Source organism: Pristiophorus japonicus, chromosome 8, assembly GCF_044704955.1.
Source record: "Pristiophorus japonicus isolate sPriJap1 chromosome 8, sPriJap1.hap1, whole genome shotgun sequence".
Taxonomy (NCBI): Eukaryota; Metazoa; Chordata; class Chondrichthyes; family Pristiophoridae; genus Pristiophorus; species Pristiophorus japonicus.
The window spans coordinates 111,147,076-111,157,294 of NC_091984.1; positions in this window are offsets into that span (position 1 = coordinate 111,147,076).

Here is a 10,219-nt window from a genome sequence, read left to right on the forward strand (position 1 = left end):
TAAGCCTGACTTATAATTCCATTTCACCAATAAATTGGAAAGATCTCAGAAGTGCAACTTACCTTTACCTTTGTCGGCTCGGTTCCAGCGTGAAAATGGATGCTGATGGTGGAGAGCTGGTCCTGGGATGGAGTCGGTGGGAATTATCCTGCCACTGCTCGGGGTTGAGCTTGTGTTTCGCGAGCGGGTTGCTCCTGTTAATTAAAATAAAAGAGCTGCTTGTTAAGGACGTTCCCGCATTGTGCCCGCAGTCTTAACGCTGGGCTCAATATATAACTGACGTGAAGGTACGATCCCTGACCCGCCTCCAGCATAACCACCAGCTTTTTTTTATTATTTATTGACCTGTACCAACTTCATATACACAAAGAAAATATAGCTGCCTGGAAAAGTATTCGGTTCCAAAATGATTTTTGTTTGTAAAAATCGGCGTTCCAAGATTAAGCTTATCTTTGCATCTTACATATACTTTTTAACCTAATCGACGGTAAAAACAAGTTATAGTCAATCTAATGTGGCTAGTCTATTATAATAAAAGTTCTGTTGGAGACTGTTTCCACAATTATGCTGTGGAGCCATTGTCAACATTGGATCTTTTCGTTTGGTCGCTTTAACTTCAGTCCTGAAAGGCACAGCTGTCACATTTTTACATAAAAGTGTCAGATTTTTGTTTTCTGCGCTTCTTCTGTGCTGAACAGTTATTTGCACCTGCAAATATTCTTGCTGCCAAGGTACAGAAACGAATCACTACTTGTTATATACGTGTATTTCAATTTGTTCTGATGTCGATGTAAAATAAATACTTTGAAAGCTTGCTCTCAAGTGCACTGTGCAATTAGTAAATCCAATTAATCTATAATGAGCCCGATTTAATATTTAACTGTAAACAAGTGATACCAGCATAGAGTTGCTGTGGGTGCTAAGAGCGATTAATTCTGGTACATCTCCAGGCACACTGATGATATATGACATAACTTGCATTTGAATGAATGGCGCACGATAACGGCGATATTAACCAGACGTGGTCTGGTACTGTAATATATTCGGAAGTACCCATGATGAAGTTTTTGTTCATTGTTCTCGTTAAATTTGCTATGAATATACGTGTTTAAGACAATGCTATGGATCATTTTAACGTATTATCGAAGCAAAGATGTTCTTTGTTTACAATAAACAGGCGCGAGTAATAATCACATTAGTATCAGTGATTGTCCTATAGGATGGTTGCATGACGCTCAAGTCTCAGGCTAGGTGTCCATCGAATTAGATATAAAGAATGATTTCAACAAGCTAATTTTCCTCAAGGTGGTATAATACTGTCAGCGAGAGAAAAAAAAGATTGTTTAAAATGTCTCTATTTACCTCCCATAAAGTGAAACTGAATCCTTTGGCATATCGGATACCAGTTAAATAATACCTTACCTATGAACTACGAACTCGAACGACTCAGTGCAGATGTATTCACGTGATAGTACGTCTTTCTATTACATTCACAATCGTGTCCAATTTATTTAAACACCTTAGTAAGCCATGGCTGCGGTTAAAAGCAACCTCTTCACAAACTGTCTGAAGACTGTGGAATATCTATCACCATGAGGCCCAATACATTCAATACCTTGCAATATCTATTTATCGAATGAAAATCTCTGCGACGGTTCTGAACCTGAGCTTTAGCTCGCATGTTAATGTGATCCTATCGTCAAACAGTTATCTAAGTAAATGCTAAGGTGGGAATGGAACGAAGACTCGAGTATGAACCTCTTTTCAAGTTCTACAGCTAAATCTGTTGCCCTCTTATGAAAATTTATGGATTTTTACTCGTCCTAATATGCAAGAAAGATATTTGTAACATAAAGTACAAAATAAGTTATTTGTTTTCTGGCAATAGTGCCAGCATAACTTTCTTGAATTGCAAGCAATTTTATTGAAAAAGAATTACAGACATGCTTCGACAACGACGGTTTTCTAATATATTTATTTTCACAACACATTACAATGATGGTAGCAGTACGAAAATTTCCCGTCTGATTAATCGTTTCATTTTTGACCCTACCTCCCGGTTGCTCAACTAGCCGCTGTCGTCTTAAAATAACATTAAAGATCAATGCCACAAGGGATTTTTTCTTCTTTCATCAAAACTGTGATCACTGATAGTAAGTTCTCACACTGCTGGCGAAACCTCTGAACCAAACACTGCATAAGATTCGTGGGTAACGAAATACAAGCGGATTAAAAAAAAAGGTAGCTGCAGTAATTCTAAAAGTGAAATAAATATTTCTGCTGCCTGGCAAATATGTTCTCGGCGAATAATTCAAGCAAATACAGCACTGTTATGCGTTCAAAAACTTCCCGGAGCAGTTTTTGAAAGCAACGTTGCCATCAGATACAATTTAATTTATTTTCGGGCAATGCCATTAACCTGTCATGTTTAAAGTTCTAGGTAAGAACCGGAAGGTAGTGGATTAAAGTAAGGATGACAGAGTTTGTCCTTAATAGCAACCAAACTATAACTAAACCCATTCCCAAAAACAGATGTTTCAGCAACTTCTATTATCCTGCAGCAAAGGCTGAGTGATATTTTCCTGTTGGGAAGATTGCTATCTGCATCCGCAGAAATTCCTTAACATTTAATTTTTATGACACTTGGATTGATGTCTTAATTATATCTGTAAGTATATTTATTACATAATAAAACCTACGATTTTGTTCTATTGCACGATCGTCGTGACCCTGTAAGATGGTTGCCTGATTAATTGACACCATGGCCCAATCAGGTACCATTGGTTATGCGAGCCTTGTGACGCATAGACCAATCAAATTGGTGTTTCCAGCGGCCATGGTAGTTCCCCCATTTGGTTGGTCACCATATAATATTCTTATCCACACCTTTTGTCACTGGAATCTTAACAGGCCTACCTGTGTACTCCAGCTCTGCTCACTATCCTCCTAAATCCACTTCCAGCTTTTGCTCACGCCCTTCTAGTGAGGCTTATTCTGAGGCCTATTACAGTTCGGCTTCACTTCCTCCCAAGCCCACGCAAACTACTTCAGCTCCAGCTCTCAACCATCAAATCTGTGGTAACACTCAAATAGACCTACATCAAACAAGAGACCAGCATCACACAGTGCCCCTAATCTCCATTCAGACATTTTGGCCTGCGAGCTTTACTCTGTTCCTTGTCCCCATGTACTATTGGATCCAAGTGTGCTCCAGATTAAGGGCCACCAATCTTCTTCTGACCCCCAGACAAGTTTCCTCCAAACTACGGACTCCTGATCCAGGCCCCAATCCAAGCCCACAATTCCAGTTTATCTCTCTCCCATATGTGTTGAAGCAGCTTGTGGATCTGACATTAAGGTCAGGGTCATGACTTTGGATCTACTGTGACATCAACATGAAATCTGGAGTTCCGGATCCAGTGCTTCCTCCCAGGCCAAACCCCAGTCACCAATCCAGCTCTCTTCCAGGCAGCATCTGGCACATGCTGATCCCTCCAAACCCAATTATAACCATCCCTCCCCAATCCCTCCTGGTCTGAGTTTCCCATTTCCCCCAGGCCCTGGATACAATCTCCCAGTTTCTCTAATAGCCCCTCCCAGATTAGTTTCAGTCGGAAAGAAAAGAAAGACTTGGATTTATATAGCGCATTTCACAACCACCGGACGTTTCAAAGCATTTTACAGCCAATGAAGTACTCTTGGAGTGTAGTCACTGTTGTAATGTAGAAAACGCAGCAGCCAATTTGCGCACAAGCAAGCTCCCACAAACAGCAACGTGATAATGACCAGATAATCTGTTTTTTTGTTATGTTGATTGAGGGATACATATTGGCCAGGACACTGGGGATAACTCCCCTGCTCTTCTTTGAAATAGTGCCATGGGATCTTTTACATCCACTTGAGAGAGCAGACAAGGCTTTGGTTTAACGTCTCATCCTAAAGACGGCACCTCCAACAGCACTGCAGTGTCCGCGTAGATTTTTTTGTGCTCAAGTCTCTGGAGTGGGATTTGAACCCACAACCTTCTGAGCAAAAGGCAAAAGTGCTACCCACTGAGCCACAGCTGACACTCTGCTAAATCTCACCTCTAACCGTGCATAATTTGTCTCACATCTTGATGTGTGCTGTAGCCTTTAAAATACAAATTTCAGCAAATAATAAAGGAGCATACATGAGATATATGCAGGCATTTGGGAAACAAAAGCGAAGAGAGAGGATACAGACGGACAAATAATCTTTTCAAAGCAAGGCACAAAAAGCGAGAAGAGATGAGGGAAAGTGTGCATGAGCCATAGATAGAGAAATAGAAAGAGTGGAAGAGAAACAAAGACAGACAAGATCTCAGAAAGAATTGGAGAGGAACAGAGACATGGTTACAGAAAAGGAGAGACATTTCTTATATTTCTCCATAACAGAGCCATGGGAGATCAACTGGTATTACAGTGTCAATATATACTTAAATCCCAGACAATTCAGTCCTATTTGCTTATATATTGCTTATTTGATGGGTTGTTGTTTGAATTTTGTGGGTTTGGGGATTTGTTGTCTCATTGGTAGATAAACTCTATATTAGAATGCTAAGATCCATTTCACAACTTGAAATATGCACAAATTAGTGAGAACATTGATTTAAACTTTATATATGGCTTCCCCAAGCTACACACATGGTACATACATACGTGGCCCACGGAGATGAAAGCTGAAGCACACTAACATAAACGATTAGTTTTTCAAGCAAAAAAGGAGTAGCATTAAGAGAGATTATATTAACTTGCTGAGATCAATTTATCTTTACATGATTAATTGAACGATTAGTAAAATAAGCCAAATAGAAGAAAAACATACTTGCAATGCCTCTCATGTCATCAGGCTATCTCAAAGCAACTTACAGCCAAGGAAATACTTTTAAAACTGTAGTCACCGCTGTTTTGTAGGCAAATGCAGCAGCCAATTTGCACATGGCAAGGTCCCACAAACAGCACTGGAATGAATGACCAGTTTATTGGTGTTTTGGTCATGTTGGTTGAGGGATGAATGTTGGTGAGGACACTGATAATACAGTTCAGCAAAACGTGTCCACCTGAATAAGTAGATGAGGCTTCAATTTAACATCTCAGCCACAAGATGCAGCACTTCTTCTGAAGAGTCAGCCTAAATTTTTAAGTGCTGAAATTTGGAGTGGGACTCTGATGCAGAGGTAAGAGTACCACACTGAGCCAAGCTGACACATAAAATAATTTAGATTCATATTCAATTCCAATTACTAATCCGAATTAAACAGTATTCTGTAACCAACATGGCTGTTTTTCAGACTTCTGTCCAATTAAGTAATCCCACTTGCTGTAGTGATACTTGTTTCCACTCAGTTTTAAGTAACACACTTTTGCACTGAAACATAATTGCTAATTGATTTAAGAGCCATTATGCGAGAGAAAAGTTTTCACTATTGACCATAAATTGAATATTGCCAAACATCATGATACATTACCTCTTCTAAGCTGATTAAATGGTTTTCACTTGAAACTATATTTAGTCCTAGGATCTAAAAACTGAAAAGTAACTGGTATTTTGGGGATGTAATTGATAAATCACCTCTCATGTTGTCGAGATGATTTCAAATATACAATAGAATATGTTTCTAATGTAACCAAGTTAGGGTTACAGTATATCAGAAGAAAGCACATCAAGTCAAACATACATACATATTTTGGAAGTGCAATTCAGAGTTAATATTTTTTTCAATTTCTGCTTTACTATCTCTCATAAGCATATATCAATATAGTCCTCTACTGTCTCCATTCCATTTCCCGCACTGCTGCACTCACCCTTTCCCCTCCCTCCCAGAACCACAATAGGGTTCCCTTACATTCAAGGGATCATCCTCTGCCATTTCCGCCACCTCCAGTGTGATCCCACTACCAAACACATCTTCCCTTCCCCTTCCCTTTCAGCATTTCAAAGGGAAACCCTGGTCCACTCTTCGATCACCCCCAACACTCACTCTGCATTCCACAGCACCTTCCCATGCATGTGCAGGAGATGCAACACCTATCCTTTTACCTCCTCCCTTGCAACTCTCCAGGGCTTCAAACCTTCCAGGTGAAACAGCCAATTACTTGCACTACTTTCAAATTAGTATACTGTATTTGCTGCTCACAATGCGGTGTCCTATACACTGGAGAGATCAAATGCAGATTGGGTGACCGCTTTGCGGAACATCTCCGTTCAATCATAAGAACATAAGAATTAGGAACAGGAGTAAGCCATCTAGCCCCTCGAACCTGCTCCACCATTCAACAAGATCATGGCTGATCTGGCCGTGGACTCAGCTCCACTTATCCGCCCGCTCCCCGTAACCCTTAATTCCCTTATTGGTTAAAAATCTATCTATCTGTGATTTGAATACATTCAATGAGCTAGCCTCAACTGCTTCCTTGGGCAGAGAATTCCACAAATTCACAACCCTCTGGGAGAAGAAATTCCTTCTCAACTCGGTTTTAAATTGGCTCCCCCGTATTTTGAGGCTGTGCCCCCTAGTTCTAGTCTCCCCGACCAGTGGAAACAACTTCTCTGCCTCTATCTTGTCTATCCCTTTCATTATTTTAAATGTTTCTATAAGATCCCCCCTCATCCTTCTGAACTCCAATGAGTAAAGACCCAGTCTACTCAATCTATCATCATAAGGTAACACCCTCATCTCCGGAATCAGCCAAGTGAATCGTCTCTGTACCCCCTCCAAGGCTAGTATATCCTTCCTTAAGTAAGGTGACCAAAACTGCACGCAGTACTCCAGGTGTGGCCTCACCAATACCCAATACAGTTGCAGCAGGACCTCCCTGCTTTTGTACTCCATCCCTCTCGCAATGAAGGCCAACATTCCATTCGCCTTCCTGATTACCTGCTGCACCTGCTAACTAACTTTTTGGGATTCATGCACAAGGACCCCCAGGTCCCTCTGCACCGCAGCATGTTGTAATTTCTCTCCATTCAAATAATATTTCCTTTTACTGTTTTTTTTCCCAAGGTGGATGACCTCACACTTTCCGACATTGTATTCCATCTGCCAAACCTTAGCCCATTCGCTTAACCTATCTAAATCTCTTTGCAGCCTCTCTGTGTCCTCTACAAAACCCACTTTCCCATTAATTTTTGTGTCATCTGCAAATTTTGTTACACTACACTCTGTCCCCTCTTCCAGGTCATCTATGTATATTATAAACAGTTGTGGTCCCAGCACCGCTCCCTGTGGCACACCACTAACCACCGATTTCCAACCCGAAAAGGACCCATTTATCCCGACTCTCTGCTTTCTGTTAGCCAGCCAATTCTCTATCCATGCTAATACATTTCCTCTGACTCCGCGTACCTTTATCTTCTGCAGTAACCTTTTGTGTGGCACCTTATCGAATGCTTTTTGGAAATCTAAATACACGACATCCATCGGTACACCTCAATCCACCATGCTCGTTATATCCTCAAAGAATTCCAATAAATTAGTGAAACATGATTTCCCCTTCATGAATCCATGTTGCGTCTGCTTGATTGCACTATTCCCACAAACATGACCCCGAGCTGGCAGTGGCCCCACTCCCACTTTGACCTCTCCGCTTTCGGCCTCCTACACTTTTCCAATGAAGCTCAACAGAAGCTCAAGGAACAGCATCTCATCTTTACAGCCGTCTGGATTCAACATTGAATTCAACAATCTCATAGAAACATAGAAACATAGAAAGTAGGTGCAGGAGTAGGCCATTCGGCCCGTTGAGCCTGCACCGCCATTCAATGAGTTCATGGCTGAACATGCAACTTCAATACCCCATTCCTGCTTTCTCGCCATACCCCTTGATTCCCCCTAGTAGTAAGGACTACATCTAACTCCTTTTTGAATATATTTAGTGAATTGGCCTCAACTACTTTCTGTGGTGGAGAATTCCACAGGTTCACCACTCTCTGGGTGAAGAAGTTTCTCCTCATCTCGGTCCTAAATGGCTTACCCCTTATCCTTAGACTGTGACCCCTGGTTCTGGACTTCCCCAACATTGGGAACATTCTTCCCGCATCTAACCTGTCTAAACCCGTCACAATTTTAAACGTTTCTATGAGATCCCCTCTCATTTTTCTGAACTCCAGTGAATACAAGCCCAGTTGATCCAGTCTTTCTTGGTATGTGTGGTGAACCTTCGCTGCACTCCCTCAATAGCAAGAACGTCCTTCCTCAAGTTAGGAGACCAAAACTGTACACAATACTCCAGGTGTGGCCTCACCAAGGCCCTGTACAACTGTAGTAACACCTCCCTGTCCCTGTACTCAAATCCTCTCGCGATGAACGCCAACATGCCATTTGCTTTCTTAACCGCCTGCTGTACCTGCATGCCAACCTTCAATGACTGATGTACCATGACACCCAGGTCTCGTTGCACCTCCCCTTTTCCTAATCTGTCACCATTCAGATAATAGTCTGTCTCTCTGTTTTTACCACCAAAGTGGATAACCTCACATTTATCCACATTATACTTCATCTGCCATGCATTTGCCCACTCACCTAACCTATCCAAGTCACTCTGCAGCCTCATAGCATCCTCCTCGCAGCTCACACTGCCACCCAACTTAGTGTCATCCACAAATTTGGAGATACTACATTTAATCCCCTCGTCTAAATCATTAATGTACAATGTAAACAGCTGGGGCCCCAGCACAGAACCTTACGGTACCCCACTAGTCACTGCCTGCCATTCTGAAAAGTACCCATTTAATCCTACTCTTTGCTTCCTGTCTGCCAACCAGTTCTCAATCCACATCAGCACACTACCCCCAATCCCATGTGCTTTAACTTTGCACATTAATCTCTTGTGTGGGACCTTGTCGAAAGCTTTCTGAAAGTCCAAATACACCACATCAACTGGTTCTCCCTTGTCTACTCTACTGGAAACATCCTCAAAAAATTCCAGAAGATTTGTCAAGCATGATTTCCCTTTCACAAATCCATGCTGACTTGGATCTATCATGTCACCTCTTTCCAAATGCGCTGCTATGACATCCTTAATAATTGATTCCATCATTTTACTCACTACCGATGTCAGACTGACCGGTCTATAATTCACTGTTTTCTCTCTCCCTCCTTTTTTAAAGAGTGGGGTTACATTGGCTACCCTCCACTCCATAAGAACTGATCCAGAGTGTATGGAATGTTGGAAAATGACTGTCAATGCATCTGCTATTTCCAAGGCCACCTCCTTAAGTACTCTGGGATGCAGACCATCAGGCCCTGAGAATTTATCACCCTTCAATCCCATCAATTTCCCCAACACAATACCCCGACTAATAAGGATTTCCCTCAGTTCCTCCTTCTTACTAAACCCTCTGGCCCCTTTTATATCCGGAAGGTTGTTTTTGTCCTACTTAGTGAAAACCGAACCAAAGTACTTGTTCAATTGGTCTGCCATTTCTTTGTTCCTAGTTATAACTTCCCCTGATTCTGACTGCAGGGGACCTACGTTTGTCTTTACTAACCTTTTTCTCTTTACATATCTATCAAAGCTTTTGCAGTCCGTTTTAATGTTCCCTGCAAGCTTCCTCTTGTACTCTATTTTCACTACCCTAATCAAACCCTTTGTCCTCCTCTGCTGAGTTCTAAATTTCTCCCAGCCCCCAGGTTCATTGCTATTTCTGGCCAATTTGTATGCCACTTCCTTGGCTTTAATACTATCCCTGATTTCCCTTGATAGCCACGGTTGAGCCACCTTCCCTTTTTTATTTTTATGCCAGACAAGAATGTACAATTGTTGTAGTTCATCCATGCGGTCTCTAAATGTCTGCTATTGCCCATCCACTGTCAACCCCTTACGTATCATTCGGCAATCTATCCTAGCCAATTCACGCAACATACCTTGAAAGTTACCCTTCTTTAAGTTCTGGACCATGGTCTCTGAATTAACTGTTTAATTCGCCATCCTAATTCTCCATCAGATCATAACCTCTGTCTATTTTTCTGGCGGGCAGCTGTTGCTGATGATTCTGATATTCTGAATTCCTCTAGACCCATCTCTATTTCTTTACTTGTCCTGTTACTATCTCCTTTCACCTTGCACTATCATCCCTTTGCCATTTAATCTCTCCTCCCTTCCAACCTATCACAGACTTTCCTTTCTGTTCTTTCCTCCCCTCCCCCCTTTCCCTGTCTCTGTACTTATTTAAAACCTTTTGCATCTCTAACCTTTTC